The sequence below is a fragment of the Pongo abelii genome, chromosome X, assembly GCF_028885655.2.
Source record: "Pongo abelii isolate AG06213 chromosome X, NHGRI_mPonAbe1-v2.0_pri, whole genome shotgun sequence".
Classification (NCBI taxonomy): Eukaryota; Metazoa; Chordata; class Mammalia; order Primates; family Hominidae; genus Pongo; species Pongo abelii.
In genome coordinates, this window is record NC_072008.2 from 3,845,264 (window position 1) to 3,866,109 (window position 20,846).

General features: G+C 47.9%; 1 pseudogene; it reads right to left on the bottom strand.

The window, feature by feature from the left end:
- Positions 1-212: 212 nt before the first annotated feature.
- Positions 213-20,846, bottom strand: part of LOC103889695 (zinc finger protein 839-like) — a 32,716-nt pseudogene continuing 12,082 nt past the window's right edge.

A 20,846-nucleotide genomic window follows, 5' to 3' on the forward strand; every position in this document is an offset into this window, starting at 1 on the left:
TGGATTCTTTCAGTGGTGTTCACAGAGCAATTGAAACTTTAGATTTCTCAGAGTGAGCTAGTTTACTAAAGCCTACATATCTGAAAACATAAACATTTCTTCATCAAGGGTGCCCTTTAAGCCAGAAACAAACTCAATCACCAACCACCAAACCCAGAAATGAGACAAAACCAAACCAAACCAAAAATCCAACAAATAAACAAATAAAAAACTTTCCCTGAGACAAGCCACAGAACTTTATTTTGGGAAAAGAAAACATTTTTTTGTTGGTCAAACTATCAGCTCCTATGAAATACTCTTAGAGATGTTTATCCTGAGCTAGTTTTTCTGTGGGGAGGTGCTGTTTACATGCTATGTTAAAAATAACATGCAAAAATTCACGAGACATTGATGATGATGATGGTTATACAAATAACGAGAATAATGATATTGGCATACATCATGTGAGTGGAAAAAAAAGTTGATGGTGGTGATGACGATACAATCAAAACTGCTTTTGCTCCGTGGAAAGCCCTTTGAGATGGGGACCTGGCTGTGCAGTTTGCGGTGTATTTACCTAAAACGCCATCTGGCTGCTACGTAGAGGAAGAACACTGTTTGCTTTTCTGGCCTTTGTTTTCATAATTCTTCAATTTCTCTTTATGCTCCTAAAATTTCTACATAATCCCATTTCGAACATCGCATTCATTCTCTCTTTTTTTTCTCTTAGAAAACAATAAGGGTTTTCATTAAGAAGTAAGTCATAAGACTGCAAGAGAACAAATAAAACTCTTAAGAGGTCTCCCTCCCTCCCTCTCTCTCTGCAGGCTGGGGGTGGAGGATTCAAATGAAATTTTGCTTGAGAAAGTAGCCTGCTCGCTTCAGAAAATTGAATATTTTATTCAAAAAAGGTTAATTTTGCAGAATCAATTTGCCACACCTTTGCATCATTCATACTACCTTCCCTGCCCCATTATTTAGAGAACTCTAAGAAACATAATCTATACATGGATATAAAGTTGGGAACAGTAGATACTGGGGAATACTAGAGGGTGGAGAGATGGAGGGGCCAGGGCTGAAACACTACCTGTTGGGTGCTATGCTCAGTACCTGGGTGATGGGATCATCTGCATTCCAAACCTCAGTGTCACATGATATACCCATGAAACAAACCTGTACCTGTACCACTCAAATCTAAAATAAAAGGTAAAATTATATATAAAAAAGGAATATGATCCACAGAATGTATCAGACAAAAGGTGTCTGTTATGGTGGCTAATACACTTGGGGTTCAGAAAGTCAGTGGTGGCCATGCACGGTGGCTCATGCCTGTAATACTAGTGCTTTGGGAGGCTGAGGCGGGAGGATCATGTGAAGCCAGGAGATCGAGACCTCTCCGCTACAAAAAGTAAACAAACAAACAAAAATTGGCTGGGTATGGTTATGCACACTTGTGGTCCCACCTACTTGGGAGACTGAAGTAGGAGGATCACCTGAGCCCAGGAGGTCGAGGCTACAGTGAGCTGTGATTGCACCACCACACTCCAGCCCAGGCAACAGAGCAAGACTGTGTCTCTTAAAAAATTTTTTTTAAAGAAAAAAAGAAAGTTGGTGGGGACGTGAATTCTAGAACTTTCTCTCCTCAAATATTTAGAACAGGTTGACATGGTACACAACCTTCTTAAAAGAGCTTAGCAAGAGGACGGAGGCTCAGCATTTGAAGGAAGCTGAGTGAGACATTAACTAATAAACAAGTCAAGTCACCACTTAAGAATTGGTCCAGGCATAGTGGCTCATGCCTATAATACCAGCGCTTTGGGAGGCCAAGGCGGGAGGATCATGGGAGCTCAGGAGTTTAAGACCAGCCTGAGCAACATATGAAGTCTTCATTTCTACAAATAATTAGCCCGGAATTGTGGCACAAACCTGTGGCCCCGCCTACTCGGGAGGCTGACGTGGGAGGATCGCTTGAGCCTGGGAAGTGCAGTGGCGTGATTATAGCTCACTGCAGCCTCCACTTCCCAGGCTGAAGCGATCCTCCCTGTGTCCTCACATGGTCATCCCTGTGTGTGGCTGTGTCCTTTTATTTTCTTGGAGACAGGGTCTGGCTCTGGCCCAGCAAAGAGTGCAGTGGTGCGATCATAGCTCACCGCAGCCTTGACCTCCTGGGCTCAAGCGATCCTTCTACGTCAGCCTCCTGAGTGGCTGGGACCACAGGCGTACACCACTACACCTAGCTAATATATATATGTTTTCTAGATACGGAGTCTCCTTATGTTGCCCAGGCTGGTCTCAAATTCCTGGCCTCAAGCAATCCTCCCGTCTCAGTCTCCCAAGTAGTTGGGTCTACCAGCATGCACCACCATGCCCAGGTAATTTTAAAACTTTTTGTGGCTGGGTGCGGTGGCTCATGCCTGTAATCCCAGCACTTTGGGAGGCAGAGGCAGGCGGATCACTTGAGGTCAGGAGTTAAAGACCAGCCTGGCCAACATGGTGAAACCTCGTCTCTGCTATATATACAAAAATTAACCAGGCGTGGTGGAGGGTGCCTGTAGTCCCAGGTACTCAGGAGGCTGAGGCAGGAGAATCGCTTGAACCCGGGAGGCGGAGGTTGCAGTGAGCCGAGATTGTGCCACTGCACTCCAGCCTGGGCGACAGAGGGAGACTCCGTCTCAAAACAACAACAACAACAAAAACCAAAAACTTTTTGTAGAGGCAGTCTTGCTATGTTGCCCAGGCTGGTCTCAAACTCATAGCCTCAATGTATCCTCTAGGCTGGGCCTCCCAAAGTGCTGGGATTAAAGCACTTGACTCCAGCTTGACCTTTGTTGGTAGAACTACTCAGAAAATATGACCGATTTAGAAATTGGGTGGTGCCAAGTGAACCCCACCCAAACCTATCCCCGCACCAGTTCTCATCTACCTTTTTCGCGTGTTGTTGAACTAGCAAGGCAGGGGCTGCGGCTCGCGGGGGCTTGGCCTCCCTCACGCAGCTCAGGCTCTCAGATTGCGAGGCACATGGCTCTCGCGGTGCGGCCGCCACCCGCCCCGAGGCCCCGGTCCCCTCCCTTCACCGCCACACCAGGGCAGAGCGGCCAAGAGCCGGGCCTTTCGGGGGCCGGGGCGGACGTGGCCAGAGATGCCCAGAGACAGGCAAGAGACCATGGGTATGCGGCGATGACGAGCCTCTCCGGCCCGGGAGACGGACGTTTTGGCTGGCAGCGTTTGGGTACCAAATGTTTCCAGACCATATGCTTGCCGCTTCCCGCACTTGGAAAGACCAATCATTAGGCCCGAGGATGCAAGACCCACCCACTTTGCGATGGAGGCAGCCAATCCAGTTGCTCGTTATTTCTAGTGTCGCAGGCGTCCTTACGCGAGATCCTGTCCAATCGTTACCGGGAACGTCCTCCTAGTCCCGCCTCGGCCATCGCAAAGGCTGTCAGTGCTGTCTGACCCCTTCACCCTATTGGCGTACTTCCTTCCGACGCGATGACATGCACAGCACCTGGCCAGGGCGGGCCAATGGGCGGGAACGTGTTATGCGGCCGACGTCTGCCGCAGCTGCTGCTGGGTCCTGGAGGCAGAAGCCGCCCTGAGAAGCGCACAATAGGCCGGGAGCGGTGGCTCACGCCTGTAATCCCAGCACTTTGGGAGGCCGTGGCGGGCGGATCACAAGGTCAGGAGATCGAGACCATCCTGGCTCACACAGTGAAACCCCGTCTCTACTAAAATTACAAAAAATTAGCCGGGCGTGGTGGCGGGCGCCTGTGGTCCCAGCTACTCGGGAGGCTGAGGCAGGAGAATGGCATGAACCCGGGAGGCAGAGCTCGCAGTGAGCCAAGATCGTGCCACTGCACTCCAGCCTGCGTGACAGAGCAAGACTCCGTCTCCAAAACAACAAAAAAAGAAGCGCATAATGGACCAAGGGCTCTTGCCGGAGAGGCGCCGCCGCCGAACCCGCAGCCAGACGCCCTTCAGTAGCGCCCGCATCGGGTGCCGCGGCTCTCGCCTAAGCCATGGGCGCGCCCGAGGGGCGGGCTCGCCTCCCATCGGTCCTCACAGCTCGACTGGGCTCGGAGTCCGCTTCGCCGTCGCCTTCCCGCTCGGGCCGGGAAACGCAGCCGGGAAGCCGAGCAGCTCTCGCAGCCCAATGAGAGGCGCTGCTGGCCTCAGGACGGTGGTCGGGGCGGGCGGCGGCATTGGTGCAGCCTTGCGGCCTGCAGGTCCTCCCCCGTCCGCAGAACTGCGCCACAGGCCTCGGGGCGGGTGTGGGGGGCCAGAGGGCCTCGGGGCGGTAATGAGGGGCCAATAGGGGGCTCCGGGGCGGGCCTGGAGGCCTGAGGCCACCAGGGGTCCCCGGGCGGGTGCTGGGTGCTTGCGGAGCGGGGGCGCCGACCTCTGACCCACGAGAGGGGCGTCTTCGCGGTGCTGGTCGTAGTTATTCTCAGCGTCCCTATTATCCGATTTGAAATGAGAGCAGGCGGCTCTCGGGCTCCGAGCCGGAGGGGGCGGGCGAACTGGGAGCAATGTGTACATTCCACGCCTAGGACCCTGCCGCTGGGCAAATGGAGGCCCGTGTCCCTGCGGTCGCTGCCTGGGAGGGCGCACGAGGTCCCCCAGGCGAGGTGACCCGCAAGAGGTTTTGTGACGTTGGGCGGCCTCCGAGAGGAGCCGTCAGCCTTCCAGGGAAGGCACCCGGCCGGTCGGGGAGACTCGCCGGGGCTGTGGGGGAAGCTCCACCTCCTCAAGCGCCCCCCGGGGAGACCCAGGACGCAGGGGTAGCCCTGCGCGGGTACCCCGAGCCGCAGCGGGGCAGGGCCCTCCCCAAGAGGTCGGCACCCGGGGCCCTTTGTCCTATGACAGCGTCACCTGGAGCCACCAAGAACTGGGAGAGGCAGGAAGGAACCCCCCCTAGAGCCTCCAGGGTGAGTCCAGCCCTGTCCACAGCTTGATCTCAGATTCCTGGTTTCCAATACTGGAAAAGAATAAACTTCTGTTACTTTCAGCCACCCACATTGTGGTTATTTGCTTCAGCATCCATAGGAATTTAAAAACTAACAGGTATGAATTTTATGTTGCTGCCAAAAGGCTTTTTCTAAGACAAGTAGATATTTCACCTAGATAGTTGTAGCCTTTTCTCGTCTTCACTGGCATCGGAACTCAGTTGATGTTCTCCGTCCTCCTATCTCAGTGTTGATTTTACTTTCTCTTTAATCCTCTGTTCTAAAGCAGTGACCCTTTTAATATTGCTTAAGTAAATATCAATGTTTTTCTGGTCAGTGTGAGACCAAAAACCTTTTTACTTTGGGTCTGAGAAGGAGCAGCATTTTCCCTCCTCCTCCTCCTCTTTTTAGAGATGGGGTCTCTCTGCTGCCCAGGCTACAGTGCAGTGGCATAATCCTAGCTCACTGCATCCTCAAACTCCTGGGCTCAAGTGATCTTCCGGCCTCAGCTTGCTGAAAAGCTGAGACCACAGGTGTGTGCCACTATGCCCTACATATATATATATATATTTTAACTTCCTTGTAGAAATGAGGTCTCACTGTGTTGCTCAGGCTGGTCTCAGACCTCTGATCTCAAGTGTTCCTCCTCTTTGGCCTCCCAAAACACTGGGATTTCAGGTGTGAGCTACCACGCTTTGGCATGGTGGGGTATGCAGTAGGAGAGCAGGGGTGGTGGCAGTGTCTCCATATGTACTCTCACAAAAACTGGTGTGGGTGGATACTGGATGCCTACTTATTTAGGGGCATCTAAATTCCTGTGCTAAATTAGAAAACAGAGGCAGCTCTTGAAAGGAGTGATGGCGTGGAGGAGAGATGCTTGGACCAACCACCACAAAACCCTTATAAATAACTGATACCCTTGGTTTTGATACTACGTCCTCTTCAACAGTTGTTGGTTGAAATGACACGTGATTCCAGGTGAGCTTTTCCAGATAAATTGCCCTGGAACTTCAGACTTTGTCGGGTCAATCGATGTGGAATTTCAGAATGGGCTGGAATGTCTAAGATGGGCATGTCCAATATTCAGCTCAGTGTGGGGAAACTGGTGGTGGCCAGGGCTGGTTGCAAGCTGAGTTGTAGGGGTGACAGTTCACCTGAGAAACAAGAAAACATGCAAGTCCTGGTTCATGAGGAGTGATTTCACAAATAGTGACCATGGAAGTCAATGTTGAAAAAACAAATAGATTCAGGGCATAAGGGTGCAGGTTTGTTACATGGATATATTGCCTAGTGGTGGGGATCGGCTTTCTATCCCCCAAACAGTGAAAGTAATACCAGATAGGTAATTTTTCCACCCTCATCCCCTCCCACCTTCCCCCTTTTTAAGGTGTCCTGTGTCTGTTAATTTCATTCTATAGGTCCATGTGTACCCATTTTTTTAACTCCGACTTATAAGCGAGGACATGTGGTATTTGATTTTCTGTTTCTGAGTTATTTCACTTAGGATATTGACCTGCAGCTCAATTTATGTTGCTGCAAAAGATATAGTTTCATTCCTTTTTATAGATGCATAGTATTCCTCGGTGTGTGTATACCACATTTTCTTCATCCAGTGAACACTCAGGTTCATTCCATGATTTTGCTACTGTGAATTGTGCTGCAATAAAAATATAAGTGTAGGTGTCTTTTCTGATAATTTCTTTCCTTTGAGTAGATAACCATTACTGGAGTTGCTAGGTCAAAGGGTAGATCTATTTTTAGTTCTCTGAGAAATCTACATACTGTTTTCTATAGAAGATGTACAATTTTACATTCTCACCAACAGTGTATAAGCGTTCCCTTCTTTGCATTCTCGCCAAGAGGTCGTTTTTCTACAAGACAAAAATGTAGATTGGTACATGATAGATCAATGACAGGTAGATGGAATACATAGATGATAGATAATAATAGGTAGGTAGATGATAAATGGGATAGATGGAATAAATGGATAGAATATAGTAATAAAATGCATCTACCTGAAAATAGAGAAGAAAAAGATTGTGGGACTTTCCACTCTATAACCCTGGGGCAAAGAAAACAGCATTAATGAAAAAGCAAAGAATGGGAAAGTATAATTTTTAAATCAGAACGACCCTTCCAGCAGAAAAGAATAGTGCAAGCAAAATATTAAGCATTTCGTATGCATTTGTGTAGGCCATGGGAACTATTACAAAAAGGTGGATGTCACATGTTTCAATGGTCTTTTTTTTTTTTTTGAGACAGAGTCTCACTCTGTCGCCCAGGCTGGAGTGCAGTGAAGTGATCTTGGGTCACTGCAACCTCCGCTTTCTGGGTTCAATCTCCCGAATAGCTGGGATTAATAGTCTCCTGCCACCATGCCCAGCTAGTTTTTTTTTTCTTTTTAATAGAGATAGGGTTTCACCATGTTGTCCAGGCTGGTCTTGAACTCCTGACCTCAAGTGATCACCCACCTCAACCTCCCAAAGTGCAGAGATTACAGGCGTGAGCCACCGTGCCCGGACTCAATACATTTTTAATATACACAGAGCTTTGCCACATTTTGGAGGGTTGCCTAGTATTGGAATTTCTGGATTTTTATTTTTTATATTTGTGTTTCTCCCTTTTAGTTTGATGTAATGCAACTCAGTAGATTTTCTTATTGAAATAAAATCTCAGGCTCTCTCCATTGCATAGGCTGAAGCAGGTATGACGTAGGACACTGGCTGGATTCAGACCCTTGAAGAAGGCCGGGCGCGGTGGCTCATGCCTGTAATCCCAGCACTTTAGGAGGCTGAGGCAGGCAGATCACTTGAGGTCAGGAGTTTGAGACCAGCCTGGCCAACATGGTGAAATCCCGTCTCTACCAAAAAAACGAAAAACAAAAATTAACCGACTGTGGTGGTGCGTGCCTGTAGTCCCAGCTACTTGGAAGGCTGAGGTAGGAGAATTGCTTGAACCCAATAGGTGGTGGTTGCAGTGAGCCAAAATCGTACCACCGCACTCCAGCCTGGGCGACAGAGTGAGACCATTTCAAAAAAGAAAAACAAAACAAAAGCAGACCCTTGAAGGGTGAGCATTTTGCTGTGTTTCATTTGGGAGCTGGCTGTTCTGCTTCCTCCTAACATCTCAAAGGACACTCGATGGCCTGAGATCCCGGGTACCCTGGGCTGCCCAGTTAGCATTCCGTGGGTGGTGAGAAAAATGCAAATTGTCTCTGCCCTGGAGCTTAAAGACTTCTCTCTATAGGACCTCAGGAGGTCTTTTATCAAACTCTGTATTTGCAAGGCGGGAGGATTGCTTGAGCCCAGGAGTTCGAGACTAGCCTGGGCAACCTAGTGAGACTCTGTCTCTACAAAAACTACAAAAATCAGCCTGGCAGGGTGGCACACACCTGTAGTCCCAGCTACTAGGGAGGCTGAAGAGGTAGGATCACTTGAGTCCAGGAGTTTGAGGTTGCTGTGAGCTATGTGATCGCACCAGATTGCTACATGGGGATGAGAGGAAATAGAGGGTGAACAGATCTCCTGCTACTGCATATGCCACTTTTGATTTGCCAGCTGGCGTTTGAAGGCTGTGCAAGATGTTGGACTGCAGGATGATGGACACCCAGATCTTTGTGAATCCATGACCGTGTGGCCGTTTGCATTGACTCAGCCTTACTACAGATACTAACTTTCATTTCCCTCTCCAGCTATGCATTGGTTTTCTGCATACCACTTGGAATTTATGTTGGCTCTGAGTCATCTGACTCTCACATGAGAAAGAACCAAATAATGATGTGTTATTTTAAAAGAATGTGTCTGCATATGGCTTCTTATCTGCCAAGTGTTGCACCTTAGGCATTTATATTGAGAGTTTCAAGATCGTGCCACTGCACTCCAGCCTGGGTGACAGAGCGATACCTTGTCTCAGGAAAAAAAAAAAAAAAAAAAAAAAAAAAAAAAATCAAGATAGGAGCAGACATTTCCAAACAGCTAAAATGTCCTCAAAGGGAGTTACTGATGTATTAGTCTGTTCTCAATGCTGCTAATAAACACATACCTAATACTGGGTAATTTATAAAGGAAAGAGGTTTAATGGATCCACAGTTCCACACGGTTGGGGAGGCCTCACAATCATGGCGGAAGGCAAAGGAGGAGCAAAGTCACGTCTTACATGGTGGTAGGCAGGAGAGTGTGTGCAGGGGAATTGCCCTTTATAAAACCATCAGATCTTCTGAGACTCATTCACTTATCACGAGAACAGCATGGGAAAAATCCACCCCCTTAATTCAGTTAGCTCCCACCAGTTCCCTTCTACAACATGTGAGGATTATTACAATTCAAGGTGAGATCTGGGTGGAGACACAGAGCCAAACCGTATCAATTGATAATTAGCAGATTAAAGGGAAAAGGGCAAATCTGTTGACTAAGACAGCCTTCACGTTTCCCTCAGCTTCACTGGGTGTTACAGTTTTCCTCTCGACCTCCTTATTTTTTAGTTTCAATTTTTTTGATACATAATTGATGCACATATGTTGGGGGTACATGTGATTACTAAATACACTCATAATTTGTAAAGATCACATCATTGTGATCAAGATATTCATCACCCTATATATTTGCCTTTTCGTTAAGCTAGAAACATTTGTTATCTTTAGCTATTTTGAAATGTACAATAGATTACTGTAACCTAGTCACCCTGCTGATTTATTTAACAGTGGGTCTTATTTCTTTTATCAAACTCTGTATTGGAAAGGTGGGAGGATTGCTTGAGCCCAGGAGTTCGAGACCAGCCTGGGCAATCTAGTGAGACCCTGTCTCTACAAAAAATACAAAAATCGGCCTGGCATGGTGGCATGCACCTGTAGTCCCAGCTACTGGGGAGGCTGAGGTGGTAGGATCACTTGAGCTCAGGAGTTCCAGGTTACTGTGAGCTACGATCATATCGCTGTACTCCAGTCTGGGCAACAGAGCAGAATCCTGTCTCCAAAAAAACAAAAACCCCTACTTATTTGTACCCATTAATCAAACTATTTTTATCTCCCTTCTCTGCTCCCTAGCCTCTGGTAGCCACTAATCTACTTTCTATCTCCATGAGATTCAGGTTTTAAGCTCCCACATGTGAGTGAGAACACGCGGTATTTTTCTTCTGTGCCTGGTTTATTTCACTTAACGTAATGACCTCCAGTTCCATCCATCAGGCCTCCTTTTTTCACGGAAGATTTATTTTAGGAAACTTGCAATTGTGAGTTCTTTCTCTACCTCTTTGAGATGCAAATCTTCTCCCAAATTTTCTTCTAGCCTCTTCCTAGTTTTGCAACCCAGGAATGTCTTTCTCAAGACTTCAGAGCCATCCCTTTAAAATGCAATTATTGAAGGAGATGATACATCTGTGTTTCAGTTTTTGTAGAAGGGCAGGTTCCCAGTTTTGAAAAATTCCAATGAGCCAACACAGATAGCTTTACAGCATTTCCTAACCTCTTCCTGATGTCTCCAGTTCCTTCTCAGCATCTCACCCCGGCACTTAAAAACTCTCCAGCCTTTTGTTTCAACAAAGTTAAGTTCCTTCTCTCTTCCGTATTGCAATAGTCCTGACTGAGTCCTTCCTTGAAGGTTTAACTTGTCTGGTGCAATTTTTTCTGACAATGTCCAGATCAAATGATCCCACAGAAACACTGAGTGTGATTTTAGCCTGAGAAGGGGGAGGGTGAGAAGATAGACTGGGAGGCAGCTGTGTAGGCAGGGGACTTGGCCACTCCCTAAACCTCTCCCAGTCTCACCTGTAAATGGAGTGCATAGGCAGCAGTGCTTCTCCTCCGAGGCTGGGGCGATGGAATCAGTTAAACTATTGAGGGCATCTGGAAGGGCATCTGCCTCAGGGTTAGCCCTCAGGGTATGGTGGCCAATGGGTTTCTTTTGGTTGACTGTTGACAATGCGTTTGTTGAATGGCAGCCTGCACTAGGCAACGCTGAAGCCACAGAAGACACCGCAGTGAGAAAACCAGCATGAGCCGCTGCCCCCAAGGAACCTCGAAGAGCAGGCAGAGGACCAGCCATCCCAGCTGCACAGGTAAAGTGTGTCACCTGTCAGGTGGGCTTGGGGTGAGTGAGTGGGGGGAGTGTGTATGCAAAGAGGGTGTGAGTGTGTATGCGTGTGAGCACATGTGTGAGTGTAACCATGAGGGTGTGAATGTGCTTAAGTGTATGTGTATGTGACAGTGCAAGTGTAGGGGTGTGATGCATGTGTGGGTGTGCCAGTGTATGAGTGTACATGGTGTGGATCTGAATGTGCACAGTGTAAAGGGCATGTGTGTGCAAGTGTGCAAGGGCAAGTGTAAAGGGCATGAGTGCAAGTGTGTGTGAGTGTATGTGAATGAGTGGTAGTGTGCGTGCATGTGTGAGTGCACGCTCAGAAGCATGGATGGGTGCAGGCCTCCCCTACTAACTCCTGCTCCTTCCTGAGATCAAAAAAGGATGTGTTTTCTGTGTTTCAAAAATGTTTTAAAATTATCTACTGTATTTAATAGCTCTTATGACTACAGTGTTTTTCTCTCTGCTTAAAGCACAGCAGGAGCTGGGCGCAGTGGCTCACACCCGTAATCCCAGCATTTTGGGAGGCCGAGGCAAGTGGATCAGTTGAGATCAGGAGTTCAAGACCAACCTGGACAACATGGTGAAACCCCATCTCTACTAAAAATACGAAAAGTAGCCGGGCATGGTAGCAGGTGCCTGTAATCCCAGCTACTAGGGAGGCTGAGGTGGGAGAATTGCTTGAACTCAGGAGGCCAAGGTTGTAGTCAGCCGAGATTGCACCACTGCACTCCAGCCTGGGCGACAGAGCGAGACTCTGCAAAAAACCCCAAAAAATCCAATGTAGCTAAAGGCAGTTTGATGATAACAGTGACATTGAAATGAGAATTGTGTCAGAAAAACCACAAACAATAATGAAATGCCTCCTATATAACCCATCCCCCAAAACCCACGTAAAGAAGAAAACAGGGCTGGGCGTAGTGGTTCATGCCTATAATTCCAGCACTTTGGGAGGCCCAGAAGGGAGGATTGCTTGAGCCTGGGAAATCAAGGCCACAGGGAGCTGTATTTGCACCACTGTACTTCAGCCTGAGAGTCAGAGTGAAACCTTGTCTAAAAAACAGAAAGACGAAAAGGGTACCTGAGGTATTAACTCTGATCATCAGTGAGTGGAAAGATTCTGGTATTCTGGTGCTTTCCATTTTCTTTTAGCTTATCTTCATTTTTGAGTTTTCTGGAAGAGCATTTATTGCTTTTTTTCTTTTTGAGACAGAATCTCCCTCTGTCGCCCAGGCTGGAGTGCAGTGGTGTGATCTTGGCTCACTGCAACCTCCACTTCCCAGGTTCAAGTGATTTTCCTGCCTCAGCCTCCCGAGTAGCTGGGACTACAGGTGCATGCCGCCACGCCCGGCTAATTTTTTGTATTTTTTTTAGTAGAGACAGGGTTTCACCTTGTTAGCCAGGATGGTCTTGATCTCCTGACCTTGTGATCTACCCGCCTTGGCCTCCCACAGTGTTGGGATTACAGGCGTGAGCCACCGCGCCCGGTCGCATTTATTGCTTTAAGAAAAAAAAATTTCACTTGATGAGAAAAAGCTAAAATGAGGCTGACTAGGAAAATATCATTACTAAAAACATTTTCCTTCATTCATGGACTTTTTTTTTGAGACAGAGTCTCGTTCTGTCGCATACGCTGGAGTGCAGTGGTACAATCTCAGCTCACTGCAACCTTCGCCTCCCAGGTTCAAATGAATTCTTGTGCCTCAGCCTCCTGAATAACTGGGATTAGAGGAATGCACCACCATGCCAGGCTAATTTTTGTATTAGGGTTTTGTCATGTTGGCCAGGCTGGTCTCAAACTCCTGACCTCAAGTGATCCACCCACCTCAGCCTCCCAGAGAAGCCACTGCGCCTGGCCCTTGTTTTGGCTAACTCTGAGTGAAACTCTTTCTGCTGTGGGAGATCGTACCTTACCATTGTTTATTTCCAGGGTCTCCTGAGAACACAGACCAGAATTACTGAGGTAATCTTGGCACATTTTCTTAACCATTTTATGCGACTTTCAAATTCCTTATATGTAGCTGGGAAGAAAGGCTTTGCTAGATGATCTTTTTCAACCTTTGTGAAGATAAAGATTAGGAAAAAAGTTTAAACCCCAGGCACTTATAAGGAAAATACAGAAGAAAACCTAAACAAAGTTTCAGTTCTCAGCCCCTGAGCAGCCACTCAGTGGTGGGCGTTTCCTTCACTCCCCAGTGAGCACCTACTGTGTGTTTGGTATGGCGCAGGGCAGGGAGGAGCAGGTCAAGAAACAAACAAGCCTTGGGGTCGCGGCCACAGAGGGCATGCTGAGCTCTCAGGACAGGGTGGGAAGGGAAGGCAGAAAGGCCCTGGGCACAGGCTGGGCTGTCAGCTCCAGAGGGGCGCACTGACCCTGCATCCATGGGAAGTGTGGGGCAAAGGCAGTCTGGGCTGCAGCCTCAGAGCGGAGCAGAGCCCGGGGTGTAAGAGGCCAGCTGGGGCGAGTGGACACCAGGAGAACCCAAGCTGGCCATTATTTGTGGCTGCATTTCCATTTCCAAAAATGTATGATTTTTTCAGTTAATGGAGAAAAAGCACCGACAAAATTCAACTCCCTTTCATGATTAAAAACACTCAGCAAACTAAGAATAGAGAAAACTACCTCAACATAATAAAAGTCATATATGAAAAAGCCACATCACACTCAATGGTGAAAACTGAAAGCTTTTCCTCTAAAATTAGGAACAAGACAAGGATGCCTGCATTCATTACTTCTATACAACACAGTGCTAGAAGTTCTAACCGGCACACTTAGGCAAGAAAAAGAAATAAAAGGCATCAAAATTGAAAAGAAAGAAGTAAAATTATCTCTATTTGCAGATAGGATCTTATAAGTAGAAATGCCTAAAGAGCGCGTGCGTGCACACACACGTTAGAACTAATAAATGAGGCCAGGCATGGTGGCTTATGCCTATAATCCCAGCACTTTGGGAGGCAGAGGTGTGCAGATCACTTGAGGTCAGGAGTTCAAGACCAGCCTCACCAACATGGCAAAACCCCATCTCTACAAAAAAAATACAAAAATTAGCCAGGCATGGTGGTGGGTGCCTGTGGTCCCAGCTACTTGGGAGGCTGAGGCACAAGAATCACTTGAACCCTGGAGGCAGAGGTTGCAGTGAGCCAAGATCATGCCACTGCACTCCAGCCTGGGCGACAGAGCAAGAGAGCGAGACTCTGTCTCTTTTTTAAAAAAGAAAACAGATTTAAAAAAAACCAAAAACCTAATAAATGAAATCAGCAATGTAGTAGCATACAAGGTAAATACACAGGCCAGGTGTGGTGGCTCACACCTGTAATCCCAGCACTTTGGGAGGCGGAGGTGAACTGATCACTTGAGGTCAGGAGTTCAAGACCAGCCTGGCCAACGTGGTGAAACCCTGTTTCTGCTAAAAATATAAAAAATTACTGGTGGTACGTGACTGTTGTCCCAGCTACTTGGGAGGTTGAGGCAGGAGAATCACTTGAACCTGGGAGGTGGAGGTTGCAGTGAACTCAGACTGTGCCACTGTACTCCAGCCTGGGCAACAGAGCGAGACTGAAAAAAAAAAAAAGTCAATACACAAAAATAGCTGTATTTCTAAATACTAACAATGAACAGTCTGAAAAGGAACTAAAGAAAATGAAAATTCCACTTAAAATCTAGCAATTCTACTTCTGGATATATACCCCCAAAAATTGAAAGGAGGGTCTCAAGGAGGTAATTGAACACCCGTGTTCACAGCAGCATTATTCATAATAGCCAAAAGGTGGAAGCAACCCAAGTGTCCATTGACAGACGAATGAATAAGCAAAATGTGGTATGCACAGTGAAATTTTACTCTACCTTAAAAGACATTCAGACACTTTCTACCCCTGAAGCTTGAGGATACTGTGCTAAGTGAAATAAGCCAGTCACAGAAAGACAAATATTCTGTGATTCCACTTCTGTGAAGAAAGTAGCGTAGTCAAAATCATAGAGACACAAAGTAGAATAGTGGCTGCCAGGGTTGGGGAAAAAGGGAATGGAGAGTTGGTGTTTATGGGGACAGTTTTAGTTCCCCCCCCCCCCCCCACTTACCCCAACTTGAAGCTCAGAGTTTTAGTTGCACAAGATGAAAAGAGTTCTGGAGATGTGTGGGGGTGATGGCTGTACAACATCGTGAATGTATTTAGTGCCCCTGAACCACACACTTACATATGGCTAAGATGGTAAATGTTATGCTATGTATATTTTACTACAGTAAAATATTTTGGAAAAAAAATTTTGATATGATAATGCAAACTTACAGCGACTCACACCTGCTTTATTGGGAGTTTCAGAAGGGGCAGGAGGGAGAGGACATGCTAAGCAGCCAGGGGCTATTGACACACCAGAAGCACCCCCAGGGACTGCCTTTCTCAACATCACCCTCTGTAATGGCAGCGTCAGCCAAGAGTGCACTGCCATTGGTTTTACTGACCAAACCTAAAGAAATGGCTGCGTTCCCATCAGATTTGCTCACTAAATCATGCTGACACACAGACATGCATCTTCCAGCCTGTTCGGCAGCAGTGCAGACAACATGAGGGGTCTGAGATCCTCCACTAGAATGATTCTGGTCCTGCCTGAGCCTTCGCCCGAGTCCCCATCAGGCATTGTAAAGGTCAACTTAAGGATGATGGGCAGGCAGAGGCAGGAATAAGGACTGATATGGTTTGAATCTGTCCCCACCCAATCTCTCATTGGTTTAGCACCATCCCCTTGGTGCTGTTCTCATGATAGCTGGTTGGTTGTTTAAAAGTGTGTGGCACTGGCCGGGCGCGGTGGCTCACGCCTGTAATCCCAGCACTTTGGGAGGCTGAGGCGGGTGGATCATGAGGTCAGGAGATCAAGACCATCCTGGCTAATACGGAGAAACCCCGTACCTACTAAAAATACAAAAAATTGCCAGGCGTGGTGGCAGGCGCCTGTAGTCCCAGCTACTCGGGAGGCTGAGGCAGGAGAATGGCGTGAACCCGGGAGGCAGAGCTTGCAGTGAGCCGAGATCGCAGCACTGCACGCCAGCCTGGGCGACAGAGCAAGACTCCAAAAAAAAAAAAAGAAAGTGTGTGGCACCTCCCCCGACCCCCCTTGTCCCTGCTGTGGCCATGTGATGTGCCTGCTCCCACTCTGCCTTCACCGTGACTGATTCTGAAGCATCCCCAGAAGCCGAGCAGATGCCAGCACCATGCTTCCTGTACAGCCTGTGGAACTGTGAGCCAACTAAACCTCTTTTCTTTATAAAATACCTGGTCTCAGGTATTTATAACAGTGTGAGAATGGACGAAAATGACACCCAGATGCAAACATTACCTGCAGGCCACCGCATGCTGACTCCCTCACCAAGCAGGAGCGGGCCCCCTGCTCACGTGGAGCCGCTGGCATGGACAGCCCCGGGGAGGTCAGGCTGAGCATCCTTTCCTCTGTGTGCCCCCGGAGGGTGCTCCCATTGGCTTTCTCAGACAGCGTCATCTCAGGGTCCAGCTGGCCATGGCCTGGATTAAGTTTAAAATGCTGGGCCAGTCCCCACTTCCCTATATATGACTTTTTACAAGTCTGACACTTAAAGCTCTGATCTTCTTCCACACTGAGTTCTGAATAATCATCAGAATCTGGCAGATGACCGTCGGCCAAATCATCCCTTTTTATGAACTTATCTTTAGCTTTATACTTGGCAGGTCGAGATACCCGTCTCAACATGTGTTCACTTTCAACGATGGTTTTAGTTTCTCAGTATGTTTTGTATGCAAGTTGGAAATAAATAAACGTCCTGAACTGGATGAAACGTTACAGTCGGCAAACTGGAGGCCAACAAAGGGGTCAACAAGGTGCCCTGTCCATTCGGAGCCTTGGGGGCTGGGACTCTCTTTGCAGGGACTGCCTAGAGGGCTGGCAGTGGTCTCTGTACAAACCCCTGAGCAGGAGGCTGATGTAGGAAACGTGACTGTGGCGCAGTTCTCACGAGGGGCTGTACCCTGAGCAGCTGGGGGCTGGTGACGTGGAGTCCCACCAGGCGGGAATTCCCCCGGGGCGGCTGGCTCTGTCTTGCAGATTGGGGCTGGACTGCGTCCAGTAGGGACGTTGGCCATTCCTGACCTTTTGTTTCTCCAGACGTTACCTTGACACAAATGGCTTCTAGTTGCTTTCCTACAGAAAGACAAGAAAGGGAAAAGAAGCATTGTGCTTATCAACATGTCTGCAATTTTGCTCTCATAGTAAATCCACCATTGACATTTTTTCTAAATTATGTCTTACATATACAATTTATGTAATATGTTTGTATTAAGTGTCTTTCAGACCTTTCTGACCAGAAACCACAGTGATACAGGCTGGGCGTGGTGGCTTACGCCTGTAATCCCAGCACTTCAGGAGGCCAAGAGTGGGCAGATCACTTGAGGACAGGAGTTTGAGACCAGCCAGGCCAACATGGTGAAACCCCTTCTCTACTAAGGATACAAAAATTATGACTAGTATTTTTTTTAAAGTGATGTAGATTAGGGTCAGGTGCAGTAGCTCACACCTGTAATCCCAGCACTTTGGGAGGTTGAGGCGGGCGGGTCACTTGAGTTCAGGAGTTTGACACCAGCCTGTCCAACATGGTGAAACCCCGTCTCTACAGAAAATACAAAAATTAGCCAGGCATGGTGGCGTGTGCCTGTAATCCCAGCTATACAGGAGGCAGAAGCAGGAGAATCACTTGAACCTGGGAGGCGGAGGTTGCCGTGAGCTGAGATCGCGCCACTGCACTCCAGCCTGGGCGACAGAGTGAGACTCTGTCTCAAAAAAAAAAAAAAAAAAAAAAAAAGTGATGTAGAAATGAAGAATAGATACAATCAGCAGGCATTTACATAGGAATGCTAAGTAGTTCCATCAACTTTTCATTTATGTATGCAAATATTTATATACATGCGTACTACGTCATAATGTAAAATGTGTCACTGTGGTCTGTTTTTGTTTGTTTGTTTTTGAGACTGAGTCCAGCTCTGTCACCCAGGCTGGAGTGCAGTGGCAGGATCTTGGCTCACTGCAGCCTCTCCGCCTCCCAGGCTCAAGCAATTCTCCTGCCTCAGCCTCCCAAGTAGCTGAGAGTACAGGAATGTGCCACCACACCCGGCTAACTTTTGTATTTTTAGTATAGACGGGGTTTCACCATGTTGGCCAAGCTGGTCTGGAACTCCTGGCCTCAAGTGATTCGGCCTCCCACAGTGCTGGGATTACAGGCATGAGCCACCGTGCCCGGCCATTTTGTTTGTTTTTTGAGATGGAGTCTCGCCGTGTCGCCCAGGCTGGAGTGCAGTGGCGCAATCTTGCCTCACTGCAACCTCGTCCTCCCAGGTTCAAGCGATTCTCATGCCTCAGCCTCCATAGTAGCTGGGATTACAGGTGTGCAGCACCACGCTTGGCTAATTTTTGTATCCTTAGTAGAGAAGGGGTTTCACCATGTTGTCCAGGCTGGTCTCAAACTCCTGACCTCAAGTGATCTGCCCCATTCAGCCTCCCGAAGTGCTGGAATTACAGGCGTGAGCCACCGTGCCCGGCCGGGCTGAATATCCTCAACAACTTTTTACAAATATATCTGACAAAATTTCAAATACATGTGCTTTCTGACCCAGTAATTCTACTTCCCGGATTCCAAAATTAAAAAAACTTAGATGGCCATAAAGATGTTATGTTCTATGAGGTTCAAGGCAGCACTGTCTGTAATAGCAAAACACCTACCAAAGGGGAGAGCTACCTTCGACAACATCCCACAAATATTTATTGAGCACTGACCATGTGCATGAGACACTGCTACAGGTGTCAGAGAAACAGCTCTCATACAGCTTAGGGGAGAAGGTCAGGAAGCAAAAGAAACAAGGCTCCTGCCCTCACAGAGCAGAAATAATGAGCATTTTCCTCCAGGGAGAAAAAGAGGCACACCTTGTCATCCAGAGCACGATTTCACAACCAACATTTCAGAACATAATCCTTTGACATGGGTGGCTGGAGGATGCCCAGCAGCATCTCTGCCTCTACGCACTAGATGCCAGTAGTGATCCCGAGTCCTGACAAGACATTGCCAAGTGCCCCTTGTGGGGCAAAACTACCCTCGGTTGAGAACCACTTATTTGGGACCACCAACTGGACCTCTTTGGACTCAACCTTTTGGTGTGACCCTCAAACAGTAGAAAGTCAATAAAAATGTCAAACAGGACAGAATCAAGACCCTCACTGAGATCAGGCTGGAATGTGTCTCTCGTCTGTCTCTTGTTATACACTAGTACAAATAACAGAGGTCAAGTGTACCAAGGTGGCACCACAACCCTGGGAGTCCCCATTCCTGGGCTACTTGCAAATCAAATGACAACTAGATTGACTGTGCATATCCTTCAAGAACGATGTCTGTTTCATTTTACTACCAATCACATAGAATATCTCTCTAAGGGCCAAACACAAATCACACCTGTAGTAGCAGTGCTTTGGGATGCTGAGGCGGGAGGATTGCTTGAGGCCAGGAGTTCAGGGCTAGCCTGGGCAACAGAGCAAGACCCTGTCCCTACAAAACACTAAAAAACAAACAAACAAAAAACCCAAAACAAAGAGTCTCACTGTTGCCTAGGCTGGACTGCAGTGGTGCATTCTTGGCTCCCTGAAACCTCTGCCTCCTGAGTTCAAGCGATTTTCCTGACTTGGCCTCACTAGTAGCTAGCATTGCAGGCATGTGCCACCGTGACGGGCTAATTTTTGTATTTTTAGTAGAGACGGGGTTTCATCACATTGGCCAGACTGGCCTCAAACTCCTGATCTCAGGTGATCCACCCGCCTCAGCCTCCCAATGTGCTGGGATTCCAGCGGTGAGCCACCGAGCCCCGCCTACAAAACATTTTAAAATTAGGCTTGATGGTACATGCCTGTAGCCCCAGCTACTGGGGAGGCTGAGGGAGAAGGATCGTTTGAGTCTGGGAGTTTGAGGCTGTAGTGAGCCGTGATCAGTCCAGCCTGGGTGAGAAAGCAACACCTTGTCTCAAAAAAACCCCAAAACAACAACAAAATACATATACACACAGACGCACAACCTAAACCCTATTGTTTTAGGATAACCACAGCAGCAAAGCCGGCCTAATAATGTATTCATCCTCTAATCCTGACTGGCTTACCCTGTGGGTATTATGCTTCATGCTTTCTTGTGTGTTTATTTCATTCGGCGAACGTTTACTAAATATTTCTGGATGGAATACATACACACTAGCCAACTCCTAGCCTCACCCTTGAGATGGTGGGCAGTTTCCCTGCCATGCCTTAGTCCCCGCAGACCTGCAGAATCGGATCTCCTGGGGTGGAGACCTGATCTGCCCTTTCAAAAACTCCGCTGACGATTTCAAAGGCAGACAAGTTTCCCTAAGGAATGCAGACAGGTGAGGCAGACAGGAAAAATGTCATCATGGTACAACAGGTGCAATAAAGAGGCAGAACGGCCCAGAGGTGGTGGGCTGCCCAGAAGCAGTGATCTCTGAGGGGCATTTTGAAGGCTGGGAATTTTTGCCAGGTAGGGCATTCTGAGTACAAAGAAAAATGTGTACATGCATGGATGCATGAAAAGGGGTAGGCATGTTGGATGGAACTGGACATTTCTGGGGGGTGGGAAGAGGGAAGATGGGAAGAGGGAAGATGGGGAGAGACAGGGGCCTCCATCTGACCCAAGTGTGTCCACTGGTCTGTGCTTCTGATCCACACCATCCCCCACAGCAAACCACTGGGCAGTCTGCTGTGGTTGTTGAAATGCACCCCACCACCCGCCCCAGAACCTGCCTCTCCTCTTCTGCATTTTCAACTCAGACTCACCCTTTCAAA